General features: G+C 37.2%; 1 pseudogene; it reads left to right on the top strand.

Moving 5' to 3' along the window:
* The first annotated feature begins 4,296 nt into the window (after window positions 1-4,296).
* LOC149152702 (serine/threonine-protein kinase AFC2-like) lies at window positions 4,297-4,807 on the top strand (annotated as a pseudogene).
* Window positions 4,808-9,712: the final 4,905 nt, after the last annotated feature.

Consider the following 9,712-nt stretch of genomic DNA (forward strand, 5'->3'; position numbering starts at 1 on the left):
GTCAAGTTTATGGTAGTTGATGGACACCAGGTTGAAGAAGAGAACAACATTTCATCCCCAAATAGATGGTCAGACAGAAGTGGTCAACAGGATAGTGATCTAGTCGCTCGGAGGCTATTGCAGAAAGCATCCCAAGATTTGGGATGAGCATTTTTGTTATGTGCGACATTCTTACAACCGTGCCAAGCACTCTTCTACTCAGAGATATCCTTCTGAGACTTGTTTTGGTTTTATACCAAAGCATCCCTTGGATTTTATCTTTGGTAAATACATAGCAGTTGATGGACACCGTGATGTGGACAAAGCAACCAAGTTCATTGAACAAATCCAGGAAATTCACTAGGCAGTACAGGAATAGCTGGAAAGAAGTCAAGCCAAGTGCAAGGCAAGACATGACAAGCATCGGGTTGAGCATAGTTTTCAAGTTGGTGATCAATTCTGGATATACATCAACAAAGACATAATGCAAGGTGAAGGTAAGAAGCTAAAACCAACAAGGTATGGACCTTTCAAGATACTTGATAAAATTGGTGAAAATGCTTTTCGCCTTGATTTGCGAGCTTATATGTGGATCTATTCAATCGTTAATGCAAAAAACTTGAGATTGTATGAACCATTAATGATTGAAGATCCTGAAGAGCAAAGTCAGTTGCCTTCTATTGAGGATCTGTTCACTGAGTATCTCAATGAGTTACAGGAAGACACAATTCTAGACAAGAAGGTGAGAACTATGTGTCAAGGGGATGTTGAGTACCTAAGAGTGGGACTCAAAGGTTCAAATCCAAACAAGGCACGATGGATAGAAATTGAACAAGTGAGGGAGTTGTATCCTCACTTGATCAATGCGTAAAAAGCCAAATTTTGGTGGTCCAAAAGCTTTTTAGTGGGAAGGCGTGATCCAAAATGGATCCTAAAACCTCTAAGTCTTCATGTGTATTAACTATTGAAAACACTATCGCAAGGGAAAACAGTGAAGGAATGGCAGAAAAACCTGAAAGTCCAAAGGAAAGTGGAAGCGTAGTCAGGATGCACTAGAGCCGTCGGATCAGACAGATTAATGGCCCGGATCAAATCGGAAAAATCGCATTGGAGAAAGCCAGTGGAAGTGTTACGGCCTTGACCTTAAGAGAATTGCGATGAACGATCATTGATACAACATGAACCATTTGATTAAGCACACATATCAACGGTCTAGATTAACCACAATATCGCATCGCATGGAAACTAAGGGAGAAGGACTTAAACAGGCGTAAAAGCTTTCAACGGACCCGAAGGATTTTATGAATAAAACAACAAAAGGTTTGAGTTCCGCAGTAAATGGTATTTCAGGTGGACCTCAGGCAGTAAGTGGTATTGGATGGGCTCCACCCGATCCCATACACTGGCTGACACATGGCATGGCGCAGGAGAGAGAAAACTACCTTTTGCTATAGGAAGAGGATCCAGATACTAGCCCAATGCAGAAGAGTATTATTAGATGATAGAAGTTCAACATAAAAGAGAAAATGTTCTGAGAAAAACCGAGGCCTACCAATAGAAGATGAAATTTATTTTGATCAAATATCTAAGGAGAAAAACCTCTGGGACTCAATCTGATATGATAAAGGAAAGCATGACAAATTTGACAATCTATGGATTGGTCCATTCTGAGTACAAGAAGTTCTAGATTAAAACTTATTAGTTGGAGACCCTCAATGGATATTTCCTTAGGAATCCTTTCAATGGCAGGTTCCTAAAGAAGTTCTTCACATAAATACTGGCCAACTATGTACTAACAAAAAAGTGTTTTCATGAAGTTTGTTCCAAAAGTTTCTTTTGTTGCATCATAATTTTTAGTTTTTAATAAGTTACAAAGGTGGAACAGATGCCTTTTCAACAAAACTCCAAAACCCAATGGAAGGAGGCACTAGAATTACAAGTTCTCAAGAGACTGCAAGGACTAGTTTTCCCCCACAGAGCTAATGTTGGTAACAAGAATGTGACATCCCTTTGTAAAATTTAACCCTAGGGTGAAAGGTCAGATGATAGTCAAAGGAACTTAGATTTAAAGGGAAAATATTTAATAAAGTTGTGGAGATATCTTTCGGAAGGGAGGCGATGAAATTGATGGGTGGGCACTATCGTCAATAGGCTCTAAAACTACTCCATGAAACCACATGCACACCACACCACACCAATGGGAAGGTTCCATTGGGTGAACACTGGCATAGGCCTATAGCCCATGGACACAAGTGACACCGACATGTGCAATAATCAAGATCAAACGATGGAAGACCTCAACCATCCACTGACTCATGACACTCTGCGTCGAAAAAATTCTCAATAGATAATTGGATGGAGCAATGGAGAAGGGGCCACGTACCTTCTCCTCATACCCTACGCATCCATCCAAAATATTCAAATTCAAAACATAGAACAATGTGGGTGGGCACCACATGTCCCTCTAGTGAGCTCCCTACCAGTCTTTCCATGTTGCCACTCCACACCAATTGTGTCTTGACACGTCACTCATTTTAATGCCACATGGCCCTCCATGTAGGCTTCCCATGAACAACACCAGCTACATCTGTCCAGCACCTATTTCATTTGCTATGTAGCCCTGCTATGCCAATTCAACCCTCCATGTAGCCGACCCCACATCCTACTAACATGATTCAAATTTTCTCGCCAAATATTTTCCTCACACATGTCACACCCTAATTGGTATAAAGGCACTGGGGGGGGCATTTTTTCATTTTTAATTGTTTCCATCTAGCTTAACCCATGCGTATCTACAATTTTAACTTGGCAAATTCAGTAAATTTTAAGTCTAAATCCTGTAAATTAAGCTAGTAAAACATTTCATATTATGGATTCCGCATGTTAAGACCCCATTCTCCTAGAGTTTTCAAAATTTTGAGTCAAATTTAGACCCTAGCCACACCTTATGAAAAAGCACACATTCCTCAATAAAAATCCATCATTTGAGCAAATAAAACCCTTAAGTGGTTAATTTATCCTCATAAGTGAATTCTTAAGAAAAATAAACCCATATAGTTACTTATTTCAATCTTATTTACTCAAAAAACCCTAATTCACCTCACATGCGGGCAATATCATTTCCACGGCTCAAATTTTTATAAGTTGCCTCTCGCCAACTTGTTACCCCTTGTTGGAAGTAGAATGTAATAGATTGAAATATTAATTATGAAAAATAAATGTAAATGAAAAGTGAAATGAAATGAAAATGAATGTGTAATGGAGGGAAAATTAGTTAAAGATATTTCCATGAAAACATTAAAATATTCCCCTCCAACTTATGGCAAAGTTTAGGGTTAGGGCTTTTGTATGAGGAGTTGAATTGAAGTTTTTGTCTCTTTAGTGATGCGTAGGGGTTTGGAGGATGTGTGAAAGGAGGGTTGAAGGAAGTGTAACCTCCCAGCCACCATGGCAAGGAGGGTTGTATATTATGTACATTATGTTCCTGTTAATGGAGAATCTAGGTTCTACTGTTAAGTATTTATTTGCAACAATTTCTTTGTGTGATGTGAAATAGGCTGCTAGTTTATTTTTCTATTCACAACTATTTTTAAGTTTAGTCTTTGTAGCTATGTCAAATTTTCATTCTAGTTTTATTTTTATTTTCCCTTCTAGCGAAGAGGGTCACCAACAAATTGTGTCAGCTGAGAAAAGCTTGGTTCTCCTCTTTAACCTGGTGGAAGTGATGATGGAGAGAAGCCAAATTGGTTTAACTTGTGCTCAAACAGAGGTTATGGGCCTGACTAGCCTGTATCCTCAAGAATAACAAAAAATACTTAAATTCATGGTTGGAATTTGTCTAGGTTTCTGGTGGGTAATAGATAACTAGTAAGGTTGGATGGCTTCCTAGAGGAGAAGTGGCATGTGTTTAATGTTGTGTAGGGAAAATTTTGAAGCATTCCATGCATGGATACAAGGAAATATTGTGCAGGATTATGGACACTCGATCCATAAGATTGTGCACTCATAGTGCATCGTGACACTGGAAAATGAGTGGCATTGCATTTTGCTGAGCGAAATACTAAGTTATGGTGTCTCTTTAAGCGACACCAAATTCAACAAATTGGTACCTCATTTCTTTCTTTGAATGCATTTATTAGAAAAACAAATGATGGAGGTGTTGATGTACAAGTCCCTAGTTTCGTGTGGCTGGGTCTATCTAAATATTTGTAGAACTTTGTAGTTGAGACAACCCAAAATTATGATCTATTAGTGACCAGTCTGTGTTCAAAATTTTCTAGTGTTTCCATCAAAGGATTGAGATTGTGTGCAGTAACCATGGAATTTGTTGCAAAATATCATTATCCTCATATGCTCGATGAAAATCCTAGGTAGAGTCACAAGTTAATGTCATGATGGGATGTCTTTCCTTCACAACTTTTGGTCTAACCAACACTAGTATTTACTGGGAAATATTTTGGTATCACAAGTAGAAATGAAGGGGATAACTCCCAATTTTTAGGTGGGACAAAACTCTACACCTAGTGTTAAGACAATATTCGTTCTACCTCTTCCAATATAAATCCAAAAGAAGAGGGATCTCGCACTCGCTCACCACCATGGTGCAGTGATGACAAGGATGGCCACTACATGTTCAAATTTGGAGATACTCGGTAAAATAGGCGGAGGAACATTTGGTCAAGTGTTGGAATTGAGGGCTAGAAAATAAATGGATATTTTGGACATAAAAATCGTCGATGGACTACAAAATTACAGATAGGCAGCAATGATAGAAGTCAATTTACTTCATAAAGTCAGAAAATATGACATAAATGGCACATGGATTTGATAATGCAGCATGCAAACCACTCTACAAAAAAACTGCAAATAGAATTACTAAGGATAGTTATCCTAGTTCAAGACTTGTGCAATGGATTGTGTTGGGGGAGCCATTGCTTAAAATAGAAAGAAGCCATAAATTTTTACAGCAACATTTTAATCTTTGTTACATGTCAATTTGTTTTGAGTTGTTTCTAATAAATGTGCACCAACAACCTATGTTAATATTGGTTTATTTTTAGTATTATGTTTTTCAACTAATAAAGAACCTAGGAAGTGAAAAAATGAACTTTGGGATAGAGTATATGGGAAATATTTCTTAAGAACCCCACCAAGTGTTGCTAACGGGTCATGCAAAAAGCAATTGGCACACTGTATTTCAGCTATCCCAAAATAACAAAAGTTGAGAGGCAAAGTTTTGCAAATGAAACCCCTAGTAGCAGCAATGAATTTCAATGACACCAAGAAGAGATATAAATTAAGAATCCAAGCGGGGATAGAAGATATGGATAGTGGAAGAAGGGAGAGTAGCAGAGAATTGAATGCAGGTTGTAGTAATCAGTGACATAATGGTATAAAGTAGAGTGGTAGAGAGAAGGAGAGAGTGGGGTCTTGCAAGCAGAGATTGGGACACCCACAAGAGTAGAGAAGAGATGGGGTCTTCGGAGAAAGAGGATGGGACACCCATAGGAAGAGAAAGGTGCTCAAGTAGGCAGTGCAAAGTTGAGAAAATTATTACAGAGAAACCTACGGTTCAACATTCATATGTGGATTGGGATCACAGAGTAGCATCACAAGCAAGCATGGTTGTCTGATTGCACCTACCTCGTGACGAGCCAAAGATTTGTGTTGGTGGCTTGTTGGAAGTCAAATGTAACAGTTAGAAAGATTAATTATGAAAACTAAATGTAAATGAAAAATGAAATGATATGAAAATGAATTTGTAATGGAGGGAAAATTGGTTAAAGATATTTTCCTGAAAACATTGAAATATTCTCCTCCAGCTCATGGTAAGGTTTATGGTTAATGGTTTTGTATGAGGATCTGAATTGAATTTTTTTCCTCTCTACTGTTGCAGAAGGGTTTGGAGGATGTGTGAGAGGATTGTTGGACGAAACACATCCTCCTTGCCTCCATGGTAGGGAGGATGCATATTATGTAAATTATGTTCCTGTTAATGGAAAATCTAGGTTCCATTGTTGTGTATTTATTCACAACAATTTCTCTATGTGATGTGAAATAGTTTTCTTGTTTATTTTTCTATTTACAGAGGTTTTTATGTTTATTTTTTGCAGTTGTGTCAATTTTTGGTTCAAGCTCTATTTTTGTCGACCTTCTAGCCAAGAGGCTACCAACACCCCTTACACCATGACACATGGTGCCTCCTCACTCATCTTTGTGGTTCTTAGAATCTCCCTTTCGTTATTTTCTCTCCCCTAAGTGAAATAACTATTCCAACAAATTTCCCTGTCACAAATGACATCCTTTTCCCCTAGGAATGCTTCTAGCATCTAGATAAAAGGAAAGGATAAAAAATCAAATTGTTATGATACTGATATCAACACCCGAGACCTACTCATAGCAGCATTTGACATGAGAAGAGCCATTTTTATTCTGGCTGAGTAGGTGGACTCGATGGTGGTGTTGGTGGAATTATATGTATTCTAATTCCAACATTCAATTATCGAAATCGGGATTGTAAGACTTAGATATGAAAACACATGAAATGTAGGATTAGAGCCTTTGTAGCATGAGCTAGATAGAGCCTAGATATGTATGTTGGGTTGTTGTTGAGTATGTGTTAAGATATCTACATGGAGAGAGTCACACTACTAGAAACTTGATGGATATTACGATGCTAACTGGGACTGAAAAAATGATCATAAAGGAATAACACATCTGAGTGTTGTCTTTGGTCTACCATGATTTCCTGGATGATACATGTACCAAAAATTTGTTGCTTTGATTGGCATATGCATTGATGCTAACATGACTAGATATAAGTCAGTATGATTGAGAAAAAAAAAATTGGAGTTTTTTAAGCATATGTTGGGCACGACTATGGTATACAATGACGTATTGTGGGACCTAACATGCATAGAATCATGTGTTCCACGATAGGTCTGAGCACATTGAGATCACATATCACTATATTTGGGATATGGTGCAAACAAGAGCTATAAGACTCCATCACATTTTGATTAATAAACATGCAAATAGTTGAATTCTTGAGTTGTGACATGAAATCTTGTGTTTGACATAATATTCTCTAGGTTTCATGCACTATGGCTAGGAATAACAGTCGTAAGACTATTGAAGGTGTTGATGAGAAGAAGGGGTAATAGTTCAATTGAGGATGTTGAGCTATGGTCTCCCCCCCTGTCTGAGCTCCTACGGAGATGAATTGAGCCAGAGAGCTCCTGGGGTTGAGGTATCTCTAGAAAATAGAATGGTTGTGATCCTTACCCTTTGCAGTAAGTTGTATCTCACCTATTATCACCATAGGGTGTGTGTGATCCTTGTCATTTATGTCAAGTTAGGTATCTCCCCTTATCATGTTTTGAACTAGACAAAGTATACCGTAGTATGCATCCTACCTACAAGTTGGGCCTAATAGGATTTCCACCCATCTGGCCAATGGGTAAGGATACTTGGGATGGTTGTGATCCTTACCTCTCATGGCAAGTGGTATCTCTATCAAGTGATGGGATGCATGTGTTCTACCACTTGACTCTTGAGGTTCAATATGGAAAGATCAATAGGCAATGAGATGGATGTGATCCTTACCATTTATGTAAAGTGGTATCTCGCCTAGTATCATTAGACAATAGGATGGTTGTGATCCTTGCCCAGTAAGTTGTATATCACCCATTATCATTGGAATATAGGATGGATGTGATCCTTACCTCTCATGGCAAATCATATCTTACCTATTGTCATCAGACAATTAGCATGGTTGTGATCCTTTCATGGTAAGTTGTATCTTGCTTATTTTCATTAGATATATGGTGGAATTTGGAGCTCCCTAATGATGATTCTTATTATTTAGATAGAGACATAATTATTCAACTTATGATCAAAGTAAAACTCAATTAAAGATTATATGTGATGAGATGGATATCTTTTTGATATAGTTGAGATGGAGGTCATGGGACTTAACCTGGAGATCAACAAGGTTTGAGGATATAATCGATCTCCCCTACCATCGGTTATGGATTATGCTTCTTCTAAGAAATGAGGCATGATGCAACAGTCTTGTACATCCAAGATTAAACTTATGATGCAAATGGAAATTCCTCCCTAGCTAAGAGGGAGTGTTGAAATTTGGGCAGTGTTGGGATGAATTTCCCCAAATAGAAACCCCCTTGCTTCATAAAAATTGGATAAAGAAATATTAATTTCATAATAACATGGGCATGAAATTATTAAGTTTCTTGGAATGAATATTTAAATGTTATTATTATTATGAATGAGTTTATATTTTAATATTTCCCTCCAAAATCCAAAAGTCGGCTTCCCAAATTAAATGGTCACATTGAATTATATATAAGGAGAGCCTTGAAGCTATTTAATATGCATCGATACATAAAAACTTTCTTTCATTGGCTTGTATTTTTTCGCATTATAGGCTTATGGCGGGATTGCATCCATCTATGGTTCATATGCTATTATGGCTCATGGGACACACACTCTATGGCTTGCATTATTCACTAAGGGACTCGCACATGTTATCTCTGAGGCTAAATTTATGTCATTTATTAACCCATATCTAATGATGCTCATTATAGCCCCCACTCTCTATTGATCAAATTATTCAGTGGCTCGTCATACTTTGAGACACACATTCTAAATTATAATGGTTTGCTATTTTGGAAACTTGTAGTTCATATACATTTGAATTTCTAATGTCAACGAAAAAGCTCACTATATTCTCAGTAATGGATCTTTCTCACATTCAAATCTCATTCTCTATAGCTATAATATGGCATCACACTTATACGCTATAATGATTGTGGTTATATTATATGGTATCGCTCTCTACATTTTAAGATGGCATCGCTTTACTATTCTCTGAGGTATGCATCAATTCTTCAATTAGCATCACAACTCTATGCACCAAACTATAAGACAGTGGCATAGTTCTTTCTCTATGGTGGTAGTGCTACAACAATCAATAATTTCACTCTATATCTCTAGCTTGTAGACCCGATTCTATTCAGTGGATCAGTCTTGGCATTGCTAACCTCACAATGGCTCGGCATTGTTAGACTTACAATAACTTTTGTGGTTTGAATTTCCTATCATTAGCATCGTTATATCATATACTTTTTTCTCTAACTTTCACATCACTAAACTTTGTGACACTGTGACATCAAATTATATTTTAGTGAGGCATTGCTTGACTTTATTACATATCTCAACCTTGAAGCATGAACAATAAATTAATAATTTATATAACAGTAAGGCATTGGTGGCATGCCTTGAAGATTTGGAATTGTCTTTAAAATAATGATGGAATGTGGCATAACTTTGACAGTAAAATTTGATAACAGTAACCCTATTTGATAGTGTGACCTTGATATGGTGACATTAGAAGTGATAATAGCATCGCATGAAAGCGTAAATGATTTTCGTAACAGTGAAATAGTATTTTTTATGCTTGGATATTGATGTGTGTGTGTGTGTGTGTATATATGAAAATTCACTCGGAATATCAGGACCATGATCTATGTATGATAGTGTCTTTGGCAGTGGCCCTATTGTATAGAAGTGATCTTGTATATGGTAGTGCCTTTGAATGAGAAAGTGATGTATATGTTGATAATTGACATGACAACAAACTTGTAAATAGTAATCTAGAATATAACAATGACCTCATTTCATATCAGTGAATTGATGAATGACAACACTGACA

Source organism: Pinus tabuliformis, chromosome 9 (assembly GCF_031772625.1).
Source record: "Pinus tabuliformis cultivar Carrire ecotype Pingquan chromosome 9, CPIR1, whole genome shotgun sequence".
Lineage (NCBI taxonomy): Eukaryota > Viridiplantae > Streptophyta > Pinopsida > Pinales > Pinaceae > Pinus > Pinus tabuliformis.